This window comes from Chiroxiphia lanceolata, chromosome 4 (assembly GCF_009829145.1).
Source record: "Chiroxiphia lanceolata isolate bChiLan1 chromosome 4, bChiLan1.pri, whole genome shotgun sequence".
NCBI lineage: Eukaryota > Metazoa > Chordata > Aves > Passeriformes > Pipridae > Chiroxiphia > Chiroxiphia lanceolata.
The window spans coordinates 38,877,737-38,890,201 of record NC_045640.1 but is presented as its reverse complement, the minus strand read 5'-3'; the positions used below and the strand labels follow the sequence as shown (position 1 = coordinate 38,890,201).

The window sequence follows — 12,465 nt, the reverse complement described above, 5'->3', positions numbered from 1 at the left end:
ATTTGAATAAGATGAAAAATGTATTTGCTTGTAGAGCCAAAGAAAATCAAAAGGAGGTAGAAAAAGCCTGGAAGAATGATGTGTGCAAAGCAAAGACAAGCACAGCATTCAGGTAAAACCATGTTGTGATGACATGCAATGAAGACTTATAGACAGTCAAATAAAAGTGACATTTTGAATCACCTTAAAAGCAGGAATTGTAGAAGGCCTTCCAGTTGTGGTTAAAAAACAATGTGCCATACTTTGGCAATGCCTGTTCTGTGGTTGTTATGTGTTTTACAGAAAAAATAGTTAGAAAACATTCGTTTATGTTATTTTTGCTACTTCTTGTGATTATGAACACCTATTCTTTTGCATAAAGATTGAATACTCAGCATATGGGGCAAAATATATAATAAGTATAATTTATAAATCTATGAAATTGAAGTGGAAGGTGTCCCTGCTCATGAGGGCATTGGAACTAGATGATCTTCAAGGTCCCTTCCAAACCAAGCCACTCTATGACTCTGTGATGATTCCATGAAAAACTTCAGTTTTACTATCATAATCCAAAGTCTTGCTATCTCTTTATAGGTTATAAAAGAGAGGTCCCTTGTGCTTTTGGGAACTTAGATTTATTGGATTAAAATTATTGGAGGCTTAATGAAGTATCATGTGACAAGTATTTCTCTAATGCAAAGTTAAATATTGTTAGTTTAGGATTGCTTCTTGGAGAGGAAATTCCATGTATGAGAGCAAAGCACCTTACTTTCTTTCAAACACTGTAGCGGTTTGAAGCTATTCAGAGGCCATGCCACAGCTTTATCAACTTCTCTGAGTTTTCCTAGAAAACTTCCTAGAGTGTGTTTCTAAGCAAATTATGAATCTGCTGTGGAATATCATGAAAGTTAGCTCTAGGTAAATAGTGACACTGAAATCCTGCCTTGTTTACTTCTGAATTTCCAAATAATCTGCCTAAAGCATTGTTTTCTATCCATGTTCAGACTTTTGGCATAAAGAGAACCGAAGTGTAGGAAAGGCTTTGCTTCTCTGGGACTTCTGGTCTCCATGATTTATTCCAAAATTCTCCACATTAATTTCCCCCAGATGAAGTGATAACAACAGGAGTTTTGCCGTTATTCAATGGGAGCAAGGCTTCGCACCAAACCACTGCCCATAATTCAATGACAGAGTGTCAGCAGCAGAAAAAAACCAGCCTTTTCTTCACATATGACTTGCCTGTATCTTTGTTTTCTGCTGCTTTGCAAAATAAGTGAAATATGCACACCAGAGTATTCAGCTATTACTGTTGTCAAGCCTTTATTTGCACAAGTTATAGAGTTACGGGGCTACAAATTAACACATCATACTGGGAAAGTGGTTCCTGTGGTGTGTGGGTTTTTGTTTTGTGGGGTTTTTGATGGGTTTTGTTTGGTTGGTTGGGTTTTGTTTGTTTGTTTGTTTGTTGTTTTTAATTCCAGGTTTCTTCAAGTGTAGCAGAGTATAAAACTATACATTTGTTCTTTCCTGGACAGTAGGGCTGACCTTCAACCAAAATTTAAGGAACTCTGCAGAGCCTGATCTGCTCCATACTGCATGATGTAATGGGAAGGAAGCCTACCTCTACAGAAGATCATTGAGAAAGCAAGATAAAACTCTGAAAGGATCAGCAGCAGGACATATCTCAAAGTATTACCAAAGGAAGAAAACTGTTTTCTTAAAGGGCAGCAGTCTCCATTGCAGAGGTAATACATTTGCATTACAACACTTCTACAAGCTATGTGATTTTCAGTGTGGTATCATGGCATTCAGACAAAATGAGGTTTTATAATCTACTGTGCATTTTTAAAACCTGCCTGAATGTGAAGAACTTAAGCAGTTCAAAGAGTGAAAGTTCTGCAGTTTTCTCACCTAAAGAAAAAAATATTTCTTTCCCCTTTAAAGGAAGGGACACAGATAAGTATTAGAAGTACGTGTTGCAACTCTGACCATAGATATCATATAGAGAAGATCTTTTTTTCTTCAGAATGTATTTCTGAAGGGACAACAGCGGCTCTTACCCATAAATGTCAGGAGCAGTATTTTTAAAAAAAGAATTCATAACACTTACCTAAAAGTAAATTTTGATAGTCACACACTGTCATATATATTCAGTGTGTTTTTATATACTGTTTGAATGTTCTATGATTATAATACTTGAATATACATCAAGACTGAAGGCAAAAGAATGTCAGAAGAAATATGTTATGAGAATAAAAATTGCATAAAACTAGCCTTCTAAGTAAGTAACAGTCAGGCATGGCACTGGCAAATGTCAAAACAAATAACAATTATCATGTGCAAATTCATATCTGAATGATACTGTGGAGTAACTGTGCCATGAACTCTGTACCTTGTCTGAATATTATACAATCTCTCCCTCAGATTTTGCCCAATTTGTTTGCACTAATCTGGGCCTTTAATGAGTAACATGATAAAATGAATGTAAACCTCTAAATTTAAATAATATGCATACTAGGTGTCTTGTTTTAAAAAGCTAACTATACTCTCCCTGCAAAAGAAAAACCCACCTTCCACATAATAAAAATCATAGCCATGACTAGTTTTATTAAAAATGTAAATTTTTAATTGTCATTATTCCAGTTATTGACAAACACTTTGCAGCTTCAAAATTCAACTACTAGTATATGATACGAAATTTTAACTGTCCTGGTTTATCTGAACATGATTTGATTGCCTTAGCATCCTCTTCTGCTAATGTGTGTAGCATTTTAAATGTAGCAATCACAGTTGAACGGGGATGACCTACTGGTCAGAGCAACAGTCCATCACTGCTGAATCCTGTGTCTGAATCCACCGACAGTGGCCGGTCACAGGTGCATAGGGAAAGCATCCTCACCGTATAGGTAGAGTAGATGCATGATCCTTCAATATTTCCTCCAAAAGTCAATAGTTTATATTTTATTCAATTATTCTCTCCACATCATATACACAAGCTTTTGATGGGTGTTCTTTTATTAGTTCTTTAGTTATTTCTAAACCTATTTTGGCTACTGCTAATTGCCATGACAAAGTTATGTAATTTACAATTGTTATTTTCTCTCACTTATTTTAAATCTGTTGTGCTTGATAGTTTAAGGGCATCACTTAGTTCAGGTGTTTTAACAGGAAAAAGTGAATAGAATTTTTTTCCACTTAATTTCAAGCCTTCATAAGCCCATAGCACTATCAGATTCTCTCCAAGCTATCCCTTTTTCAAGGTGGATAATATATAGCTGGCTATGTATTTTTATATAGAAGCTACTCAATGGTTTGCCTCATCACCCTTTGTTTGATGTCTAGGTTTTTTTTTTAATTACTAATATAACTCTATGTTCTAATTCTAAACAGAATTTATCAATTTTCTTTGTGCATTGCTGCACAATAACCTAGATTCCTTAGGAAGCTGGAATTCCACCAGTGATCTTCCTTTCCTCTGGCAGTAAAGCTGACTGAAAGTATAATATACTTAACATGTTGGCAAGTTCACACTGAAATATTGAGGAAATATCACATGATCTGTGTGATTTATTGCTATTCAATTTATTGATCTCTAATTGAAAATGATTTATTACCATGTCTGACTGAAACAATTCCACAGACTTATCTCCTGTGAAGAATGGTCTGTGGTACAAACCCTCCTTGGCTTCTCTGCTATGAACATCAAGGCATTGAAATGCTCAAATTTTCTGTGATGGCTTTTCTTCCCATAGCACTCCTTTTTGTACCTACAGGATCTATTCACTCTGAAATCACAAATCTTTGGCACAGGATTGCAAAGCTATACAACTATTGGGCAGATTCCATGCTTATGATAAGTCTGTAAAATTATTCATAGCCTTGGAGTACTTACCAAGACATTCCTCAAATCTTTTATTTGTCCTGTTAATGGTTTCATATTTATGTTATGAAAGGTAATGATTCTCCTGGCCTGATTTATTCATAACTTCCCCATCCTTGATTTATTTTTTGCTGTAAGATCCTCCTCTTTCATTTAATTATGATACATCCTATAAATAACATGGCCCTTTTTTTCAGTGATGGAACCTGTTAGATGGGCTTTTGCTGTAATGTTATTTTTTATCTGATTGGCTTGTGGTGTCTTTATCTATTTTCCATGATGTATTTTACCCTGTCAGCTGCTCTTTTTCATTTCCTTTTTTAACAAGCTTCACATTTTTATTTACCACTGCTAATTGAAGGCAAGCAACAGTATTATGAATAGTTAAAACTGTATCTCTTCTTTCTATAAGGATATAGGTTGCTGTAGCAAAGTCACTGTTTGATAAGGGTATTTTGACCCAGAAGTAAATCAGGTTGATTCTTCTCTCTTTTTGCAAGTTCTGCAATGAGTTGCTTTGAGTAGCAGTCATATATGATACCAAAAACTTATACTTTAAATTATATATGATCTGACATTTATCCACTTTGGATTATGTTTTCATTTATAGTTTTATTGACCACTCTTGAAACAAGATATACATTCATGAGTTTAATTGAGCCTTTACTCTAACCTAAAAACAGATCAATCAAACTTCTGATTTACTTAGATACAGTGAACCGTACTTACTATTAAAAGGCATTGATGCCTTAGAATTTTTAATTTTTAGCTTTCTGTAGATTTTAATGTAGCTGGAGTTTTCCTTCACTTTAGACCATTACTTTCTCACAATTTGTGTGTCACACTCCTGAAGCTTCAGTTTAACCATCTTTTAACCGTCTTTTCAAGGCAATAGATTTTTAGCAAGAACATTCCATTGGGATGTGCACCTGGACCGTAAAAACAAGAGATATGGTGGACAAAACAAGCTCAAGGCCCTTGGAGGGGCTCCAGTGGGGCGGTTCTGAGGGTGCTACCAGGGCAAAAGGATTGGAAGTCCCCATTAGATACGATAATTTGTAAACGATATAAAAGTGTAAGAATTCTGTATGTGGGCAGGCGTCTTTGTACTCCATGAGCCAGAAGGCCTTCATTAAAAGAGCTGCTCTCTATCTTATCTATACTAACATTGTCTGGAGAGTCTTTTTCTCCTAATTTTTTTAGGCAACACATCCCAGAATTACTTTAGGAATCTTAATTTCAAAATGGCCATAGGAAATCTAGTCCACAGGTAAGAAATGAAAAGAAAAAGATTTTTAAACAGGGAAGAAGAAAAGTCTTCCTTAAGCTGAAGAATCTTATATCAAGCCAACCCTTTCAGGCCCTTGATGTGATTATGGGGGTGTCCTGTGCTGGGCCAAGAGTTGAACTTGATGATCCTGATGGGTCCCTTCCAACTCAGCATCTTCTATGGTTCTAAGAGAAGTTTACAGATTACAGATTTCACCAAAGAGAGAAATTAGAGGTAGCCCCTAGAGGAACTGTGGAATTCTGTAAGAGAAATAGAGTGAAATAAAGTTGCCTACAGAGAATAATGGAGAATATTGTAAAACTTATTGGTTTCTAGGTTACAGAAGACCCAAAAGCTCCCCTTTCCCCATACTGCAGGAGAGCAAAGTGCTTTTATGAGAAGAAAAACAAGCTAGAAATTATGCTTTAATTTAGACTTTCGTTGTGGTTCAAGTGTATTTTGTAATGTCATGTGACCAGGTTTCAAGATAAATGGAAGAAACATTTTCCCAAATTACTAAGGTATGTCTCTGTTGTGCTGAATCTGTGCATTTGCTACACACTAGATTTGTACAAAACTCAGTATTTCTTCTCTGAAACTGGAAATATACCCATGGTACTTCATACAAACGACATTGCAAATGAAATGCTAAACTGAAGTACTAGCTATGAATTGCCTATCCATGTAATCTGTAAATTACTTTCAGTAATCCATAAAAGGAAACAGACTGTGTCATGTTAAAGGTTTCTGCTGTATCTCAATGAGTCCAGCTCTGTAGTTGCATTTATTCACTCTGGGAAATTTTCCTAATGCCTCAGGTGAAGAAAGGCAGTAGTCCTTGTAGTCCAGATCTCCAAGACTGCAAGAAAAAGATGTCCCTGTTGCCTTAAGAGACCACAGAAAACAGGACTCCGAGCCAACTTAGTGTATAAGATAAAGAGAGTAGGTCCTTTAATTCCAGGCCTGAGGCCCACAGGAATACGTATGATGCATCCCTGTGTCCATGGGGTTCCACAATTTAAGGTATTAACCCATCCAATCCCAGATCTATCCACCTCCAGCACCTCCCCCGGCAGCCCCTCTGAAAATTGAGGCAGGGGGCTCTGGGACCCCCTCTTCCTCAACCTCCTCTTCATTACAGCACATTGAGTCCTTGGAGTTCCTCCAAAGTCTGGGTTTGAAGGTTGCTGTGCCTGCGTGGTACCTTGTTGTCCAGGCCAGGGTGCAGATGTCTTAAACTGAATGAAGGCCTACCTTGAGGGAAGTCTAAACAAGCTAACGGAATTTTGAGGGAGTGGTATGGAATGAGGTAACAGTGTTTTAATGTGTAAACTACTGTGCCAGGGTAAGGGATATAACAGCTACTTCTAAAATCTACAAAAAGCTAAAAATCAAAAAATCCATAGGCATTGTAATAGTTTTAGTCTAGGGTTCCTGGAGACCAGCTTGTAACCAGGAAGGAATAGGGAAGTGACCAAGGAAGTATTCCATGCTATTCCTTTACGTAAACTGAGGTATAAATAAAGCCGACTGCAGAGACCTCGCTCTTTTCTTTTCCGGCGAGGTTCGGGAACAGGAGGTCCCTACGTTGACCTTGCTTACCTGAAGTTGAGGCCTGTAGCAAGTGCTGTTGTCTGCCACATGGGAGGGAGAGTGCTGGGCCAGGTCTGACCGTCCTGCTTTTCTCAAGGGAAGTGGTGAGATTTTGCTAGTTCTTTATTTGCTGGTTACCAGGTTTTTCGATTGTGCATACTTGTTTTGTTTCTGTCTGTCCCTTTTTGTCCCTTTTTTGTCCTTTTTTTTTCCTTTTTGTCCCTTTTTTGTCCTTTTTCGTCCTTTTTCCCTTGTCTCTCCCTGCTCCCATTTAGGGAGCTGTTTGGAGTTTCTGGGGTATGTACATAGGATTCTCACTCTATTATCTGTTTTATATGTAAAATATATATTTTTGCTAGCTTTGGCTGTTCGTTTTTTTTTTTCTTTCCTCTCTGGGGAGTAGGCTCTTTCATTGAGTTTGGAGACTTGGTGGGAAGCCAGCTTGAAAACTTCAACAGAATCTTGGTGTCAGAAGTGGGATACGAACCCGCCTCCAGGGAAGACTACAGCTACACACCCTGTAGCTGTTCATAAAATATCTCCCTTTTTGACCTACAAGTCTAGAATGATAGTTGAATTCTGGGTAATAGCATGGCACTATTGAACAGGGAAGAAACGGAATTGTATCATGTCATTCTGATTTACTGCACAGCATAAATGCATGCTTTATATGAAAAAAAAACCTTTCTGGGAGAACTCTGCAAAGAGGAGTGGTTACTTGAGGCCTTTCTTTCAATTTGATGTGCTTCTACCTCAGAACGCTCTTGATGACATGCTCAAGGCAATGTTACTATGTAATGTATGCATGCCATTATCCGTCCCTCCAAAGAATGCATCCAGGATGGGTCCACTTAGAAAAGTTGTCTCTTGTAAAACTGGTGTTGGATCTTACAGCTGCTGTATATACTAGTCAGCCATAGTCTTTGAGGGCTACTCAAGTGTTTACAATGAATTACAAAGAATTTACAGGATCATGTGAGAGAGAAAAAAACAAGTTTTGTCTTCAGAAATGCTGACAATGTCATAATACAGACAGACAAGTATGAGTGTTTTATGATCCATATCAAAGGAAAATTTCGGCATTGCTGATATTTTAGTACAGCTGCATAACAAGAAATGGTCAAAAGAATAAAACTACATGGCTGAGATTCAAATATGCTCATAAAGCAGGGTTTGGATGCTCAGTGAGCTTTGTAGCCTCAATAATTCTCACTTGTGTCATATTAGAAGCCTTAGGCACTCTTGTCCTATGACAGCATCTTGTTAGCAAGCAGCAGACCCCAGCAGAAACAAAGGCTTAGGGCAGCTCTGCCTAACTGCCCATGAACTCTAGTTTCATTATATTTCTCCCTAACAAGGGACTTGGTTACTAATTTGATTTGTAGAAGAGAAAACCCTGGCAAATTAAAAGCAGCAAACATTCCCAAGTGATTTGCTGCAAAGCAGAATAAATGAGTAACTGCTTTAAATGAATCATATTCCATTAATTTCATGTAACAGCAAAAATACAGGGGTTTTTTCCTTGTTTATGGGTGAAATTTTCTAGTCTGAAAACATCCATTATTGGAAGTATTTATATTAGAGATGGTTTATAGAAAACTTGATTACAGAAGTCCTTGATTCAAAAGTTGCCATTTAAACAGTAGTATCAGTGTCAGGGGAACAACAAGTCATGATTGCCTTATTCAGAAATTGCTTCAGAGTTCAGGCGAGAAATGGATTTGGAAAACAGTAGGGAGGTTTTAATGCTTAACATCCTTACCACACAATTATGAGGAATGAGAAGTATTTCTCACATGGATGTCTCATAGTCCAGTGAAATAATTGCTCTAACACCTAGGTTCAAGATCGAACAACCTGGGTATAATCAAATATCTTTGCCATTGTTCTCCCAGTACAAATTTTACAAGATCTTGTAACAAGAGTTAACTGCAGTAGAACAAATTAAACAGATGAAAACTGGAACAGATGGGTCTCTTCTAGGTTTTGACACACAGAAGTATTTGAGAATCCAAATGCCCTGACCTATTTGCAGGGTCAGAGATAAGGCAAAGATTCTCAATAATTCTTGAAATAGTAACACTCCCTACAAATACAAAATATAGGAAAAGGAGGACTTCCCGCTATAATGTTAGATAGAATGAAACATTTTTCTTAGCATTGGCATCTGTGCTCTTATTCATCATTCATTCTCCACCCTCTTATTGTTTTTCTCTGTGATTCTGTCACTTTTCTGTAAGCAAAATAAAACAGATGTGTCAATTTTCACATAAAAATCTCTGCTTTTGGTGCTCAGCATCATTCAATGTTTTATTTCCTTTCTTTTCAAAAACTTTCTTGCTGTTAAAGCTAAGCTAAAGTTATAAAACTTATTCTCCTCCTGGTTTTAAAAACAGTTTACTAATCTTTACTCACCTTAGCAGTGCCACTGCAGTGTAATACTTAATTTACATTAATAATCCCAATTACTTCATTTGGTTCCTGTTGCGGGTCTGAAAGCCAATATGCATCTTTAATCACATGCTTGATGAGCCCATTTGGCATTCCCACAACAGGAATCAGATGAAGTAATTGGATTGGATTGGATTGTTTATGCAAGTTAACATGTAGTTATTTTCTGGACAAATAGCCAATTGTACTTAACTGTTTCTCACAGTCAGTAGAATAACTAAAGTAAATTGTGATTATTAATAATTTCTAACAATCACAGAAGCTAAGGACAAGTTCCCTCCTTGGAGGCTGTTTAGGATTGTTTTTATTCTGAAATGTAAAAGATACAAACTACAGAGTAGCTACAGCCTACAGAGATACATGTTATGAGTAACACTTAAGAGTATAACTTGCAGATAATTGTGTGAAAGACTTGAAAAATATGGTGATATTTTCTTGCCATAGAGGGTGCTTAACTGCTGCTGAAACCAGTGTTATTTCTGTGCTCTTAGTTATTAAAATGTATTTACTACCTAGAAATAAATAATGGGTTTTCTGTGGAAAGAGGTCAACACTGAAGTCCCACCAGAATATCTGTTTCAACCTGTCATGATTCATGTTTCTTAAATACCCTGAAAGGGAGTTGAATATGAGAGAGCAAATGGTTAAGCCAAAATTACAGGAGCTTAGTAAAGACAAGGACCAACCATGAGTAATTATAGAGGGACAATGAAACCACTGAGTGACTGGGGGACAAAATGGTTGATGAAATAATAGTATGTAATATTAAGTAATAGAAGAAAAATATTTGAACTTTATATGTGCAGTGATGAGTTCTGAGCTGACTATTATTATTCAGGATGAGATTATGAGACTGCAGGATATAAAGCTATCCACATTACAAAAAGCTTTCTAAGAAATCAGAATTTCAAGTACATTCTTCAAAAAATCCCAAACACAGTCAAAAAGGGAGCAAACAGAAAAAGTCATTCTTCCATTCTATAAAACTATGACATCTCCTTTTTTATAAAACTCTGGTCACATGGCACATGTCTGGTCGTCTCCCTCAAAAGGGTAGATGGACCTACATGTTGCCGTAGTGACAATCATACAGGATACAACAATTTGGCATTTGGTCTTGCACCATTTGTCTGTTTCAGACTAATCAAACTTCTTTCAGCAAGGTGAATGCCTTAGAAGGAGGATACTCCATTCATCCCAAGGTCCAGTCCATTTGCAGATCTATGGGGGATGGAGAAGCCCCTGTGTAAGACAGAACACCCCTTTGGGTGTGGTGTCTGACAATCAACATGACTGTGCATCCTCTAGTGCTGATCTGTCATTTTCAGTTGGTGCTCTTCCAACTCTTTGAGGTTCATGCAGTTATGTGATTGAATTTTCTCATGTCTTACAATAGGTGATCACAATTTGTGATAAAGGAAAACGCTCCTTATGATTGATACAGGTATAACACTGCTTAGTCAGTGATATCTCAACCTCTCAGCCATTTTTTCCCAGTTATGTTTTTGTGCCTTCAAGTGCTGCCCTAGGTGACAGTGGAACTAGTCTGACACTTCCTCAGCAGCAGTTAACAATGGACTAAAAAAAACTTTTACAAGACTTTACAACTAGTTGCAGTAACATTCAGATTTTTCATATAAATTTGAGCTCTTTTTTACTTTCTTCTGAAAGCTGTATTCACATAGTTAACTAGAATAATTTTTCATTCTTGATGTAGAAATAATTTTGAGGTCTGGAAAGGTCAAACAACTCATGGTGTGTACTTTTTTTACAGATTAATTGGCACAAGAAAAGTAATTATAAAGCTTGGAATTCACAACAGGAAAATCGTCAGTCTGTGAAGAGCATGGTAATGGGAAGGAGGCAGGTAAAGGATGAAGAAGAATGTTTCCTTTTCTCAGCCATTTGTGCCTTTCCTAAGCAACAAAGATGAATAGAAGGTAGTTCCCAAGATTTAGAAATTTTCTACAATATAGACTACTACAGCAGTAAAGACCAGAGTGAGAACCCTTTGGGTAAGCCTAGATAAACAAAGAGACTAAATTACTACAGCATAGCTAGATATCTCTTAAGAACTGACAGTGCAGGCTCCCTTTACCTCCTTTTACTGTGAAATGCACTGGTTTAATATACCATACCTTAGTTTTAAAAATCCGGATTTCGATCATTCCCTTTGTTAGGCTGAATATGACAGGGAAACCACATTTTTATTTGCAAGCTCATATACATTAAGTGAATCATAAAATGTGGTGGGAGATTGACATGGACCAGCTAATGCCTTTGACTGAGTCCTCGTACCTGTAAGGTGGTGAGTATTACTTTAGGGCCAAATAGCTGTGAAGAAGCTGGATTTTTCAGACATACCTATTTCTGTTTACCATGGTCATTTCAACACAAGACCAGAACAGTGAGAGTTGATGTTATCTATTTTTTTAATACATTCTTCTTGATAATCTTTACCCACCAGAGGGAGTTGCTCTAGAAATATTTGAAAAATAGCTTAATTGTGAATTTTGGCTTCAAGATGTAATTCTTCCTCACTTTCAGCCTAAAGGAACAGGGATGTTTTAGAAGTATGTGTACTGAAGTAAAAGATCAATCTTAATACATGCAGCATGCCTTTTTATAACCATGTGTCACACTTTTATCCTTTTTGTAAACAACTTTCAATCCTAGGGTTCATGAGAAAAGCTAATGTGCAGGGCTCTGTGGCAGTCTAAGTGACATAGTTATTAAGATGTGATATTAAGGAAATGACCCCTGTCAGTAAGATGGACTAAGCTTGCTTCTGAAGGCTTATCTGGTCTTTACCAGTTTTATATTTCAGATGCTCCCTTAGGCCCATCAGTGCACTGGCACTAAAGTTACAGAATTAAAGGAATATAAATTCCACCAGTAAAAGTATTCCTACGAGTAAAGTAAGTGAAAAAGTCAAATTTGATCAAATCTGTTGAGCCAGTGACTTCTAAATACCTAAAGACCTTCTTTTCTAAATGTTAGATTGAACTCCGCAAGAATCTTTCAGTATTGGACCAATTTAATCTCTTATTTTGCTGGTGTGGTATCTTCCCTTTTGCTTTTTTTTTTTGCTTCTCAATGCTCTGGAAGAATCCATCTAGTTTATGGATAAATTCTATTATACTTAGTTATAATTAAAGCATACTCTTAGGAATAATTCTATCAATCCTGAATTTACATATATGTATCATCATATATTAAGCTGTTCGCATTCTACACCAATATTTCCAAAATCAACACTTTTAACAGCAAATTACAAAGCAATTTACATCAG

The 12,465-nt window shown here is 36.8% G+C and overlaps 1 long non-coding RNA gene across 3 annotated transcripts in view; it reads left to right on the top strand.

Moving 5' to 3' along the window:
- The window catches only part of LOC116785537, a 94,435-nt gene that overhangs the window by 78,697 nt on the left and 3,273 nt on the right, over positions 1 to 12,465 (top strand). For 2 of the 3 annotated variants that reach the window (XR_004356581.1, XR_004356579.1), the window contains 2 exons: positions 1,518 to 1,724; positions 10,948 to 11,040. This is a non-coding gene — a long non-coding RNA (uncharacterized LOC116785537). Of the gene's footprint in view, positions 1 to 14; positions 113 to 1,517; positions 1,725 to 10,947; positions 11,041 to 12,465 lie in introns of those variants that run through there. The other variant, XR_004356580.1, reaches the window with a different exon arrangement.